The following is a 3,309-nucleotide window of genomic DNA, read 5'->3' on the forward strand; positions in this document are numbered from 1 at the left end:
GACAAAATCTATGCCCAAAAAAATCTTAATTCATTACTATTGATTACATATTATATAGTTTAAGATTTTTTGAAAAATAAAAAATCCTTAATTGAATTTTTTGACATGGATACTCCTTCACTAAATGAAAGTTATACTCTTTTTGTTTTATTGGTTTTTTTTCATTCTTAATTTCCTTTTGTGATATATAATATTATTGTATATACACATTTTTTTGTTAGAAAGTGCAATATTATTATATATATCTGCTTTCTATTAAAAAGTTTAACTGAATGCACATATTCAATATTAATTTTTATTTTTCATAATTATTTGACATAAATATTTTAATTTTTTTAATGTAACGTTACCTGATAAGATCTCCTTATTAGTGTCCCTTGATGGAAAGACTATTATGTACTATGTGATATTTAAAATATATATAATAATAATTATTAAATTTATAGTTAAGAAACAATGATTTAAAATATTTAAAGAAATCATTTATTTTACAAATAATTCGAAAAACAAAAATTCAAAATGAAGATGATGATTAACATCGAATAGAACCAATTTTCTCTATCAAAACTTAAGGAAGTAGGAGATTAGTTGAGATTTTTTAATATTTTGCTTCTATGATTGAACAGAAGGGAGATGTGTACCTAGATCGTCATAGTTTTGCATACTTAATAAGTCATAAAGGTTGGTAGTGTGGAAAACATTTTGAAAATTAGAATGGATGTGACTAAGAATAGGGCAATCCAAGAGAAATTGTTTTTCATCTTCAATCCTCTTAGTATTACAAAGTAGACAGACTCTTTTGCCTCAAGGTGTTTTTGGAATTGACCAACACCCAATTTCACTTTGAAGCTCATGAGAATTAGTTTGTATTTTAGCAATATTCATTTTCTTCTTAACATTGGTCAAATAAAAAAGATAACTTTGATTATCAAGATTGAGGTTGATTATCTCCTCATCATATCTTAGCTTCCTCTTTCCCTCCAACTCCTTATCATTCCACAACATATCCTTAAATTTGGAAGTAATAATATTTGTAATATTATCCATGTTCTCCAGTATGATATCTTCCTTTACCCCCAAATGTTCTTGCCAAGATTGGGCATCGTTATGCCTACCTTTCTTGAGGTGGAGGTGTAGGTTTTGGCTAGACTTAAACCAAGTTTTGGGAAACCTCATGCCTTTCATGTTGTACAACTTCTTCTTATATATGAGATACCTAATCCTAGTCATGCCTAAAAAGACAGAAAGTCTAGATTCAATCAAGAGGATAGGGTAGGGAGCATATGCTTTACTATTGAGGTTATAGGTTAGAAATTTCCTTTTGGTTCAAATCAATATTTCTCCATGAATCTCTAGATATGGTACTAGCCCAAACCTCACATCCATATAAAATAATAGGGGCAATGAGAGTCTCAAAGAGGAAGCTTTTTTTACTCAATACCCAAAGATTTGTTAACTTGCAATTGTTTCAAATCCTGTAATAAGGTTGCCAACCCCAAATCATTCTTTTCTCAATGCTATAATTGTAGTTGAATAGATGATGAATATCGATTCCCAGATACTTGTATGAAGAAAATTTCTCTAAATAGTTATTATCATTAATTAAATTATAATAGTTAATCTTTTTGGCTTTAATTATGATGACCTTAGTTTTGTCAGTATTAACAATCTTACCCATCTTGGAGTAAAAAACTTCGAGAATTCTAAGATACTTGTCGAGATCACCCTAGCTCATGGCTACAAGAATGATATCATCAACTTAAAGGAGAAGAGTAATGACTATACCAGTGATCCTAGGGTCATCACATCCTACAACTTCCAAACATTCTTCTAGCTTATCAATGTAGATGTTAAAAAGGGTAGGGGATAAGAAACACTCTTGCATAACTTTGATATTGCATTTAATTTCTTTTGACCAACCTTCAATGGTTATAAGCTTGGCAATAACATTTTTGTATAGCCTAGTCACAACAACCCTCAATTCAAGAGTAATCGTTATCTCGGCTAGCCTCTGCCATAGCTTATTTCAAGGAATTGTGTCGAAAGCTTTTCTAAAATCAATGAAACAACGAAAGAAATCAATTTTTTTATTGTGACATTCCTCTGTAATGATCCTACGAGTAACAAGATAGTCTATAGTTGAGTGTCTCATAAATCCAACTTGCCCTTAGCTCTTTTATCCTAGCTTTCAAGCCAAAGGCTATTCGTCTTTTCCAAAACAAGTCCATATAATTTAGCTAAAATATAACTAATTATAATGAAGAAGGAGTGTTTTTATCCCTGATTTTAAAGATAAACACCACAAAACTTTGTCTCCAAAACTTGAGAAAACATTCTTCTATTGCCATTATTTATACAAATAAGAAATTATTATATTTTATGTACTTTTATTAATAAATATAAAAAAAAATTATATATATATATATAAAAATATTAACAAAATTATTAAGAAAATTAAATCAATATAAATTCATTTTGAAGGGAAAAGTATATAACAAATTCATTATTTCTTCATTATTATTTAAACATTAAATTATAATACCATTATACTAAATTAAAAAAAGTGCAATCTAAAACCCCTTTAACCGCTTAAATTATGTGAAATACTAATAATACACTTTATAATTCAATATGAGGAATGTCTGAAAGTGATTGATTGGCCCAAACATTCATAAAATTAGGGATTCAGACGATATGTGAGTCAGACGAGGCCAGTAAACAAAGAGACCAGAGTTTATGAATTAGCGTTGCTCGGTCAAATTTGTCCATAGACAAATGGGCACACATATGTTCAACAGTTTCTCTGGTTGCTCTCCACGATCACAAACACATAAAAAGGCTCGTCTAGATCATGCGGAACGACCGTCAATTTCATGACTTTTTTGTTGGTGGAATTTCTAAGGTTTTATTTTGATATTTGCGTCAAATACGGACTGACTTTAGTGAGATTCCATTTGCTTGCTGTACGAAGAGATTGTTGATACGGTTTGTGGGGTTTATTTTTATCCATTTCTTCCCGTTCACACTAATCAAATATTTTATTCCGGCGAAGGACCTCATCTTAACGGCAACATCACTCTACCCACTTCCAAACACTCAACGAAATTCACGCGTAAAAACTGAGTTTTATAATGTGTTATGTTGAACGTAATGTCCAAATATTCTTTATATGTGGCATATCATTGTGTATATGTTAGATATTACTGTATTTAAAGTAATATTTTAATATTTTTAGAAATGTGAGCGATATAAATGAATTTAAGTAATTATATATTAAAAAAAAAAAAAAATTATTGTAAAAAGTATACC

This window comes from Pinus tabuliformis, chromosome 5_2, assembly GCF_031772625.1.
Source record: "Pinus tabuliformis cultivar Carrire ecotype Pingquan chromosome 5_2, CPIR1, whole genome shotgun sequence".
Classification (NCBI taxonomy): domain Eukaryota; kingdom Viridiplantae; phylum Streptophyta; class Pinopsida; order Pinales; family Pinaceae; genus Pinus; species Pinus tabuliformis.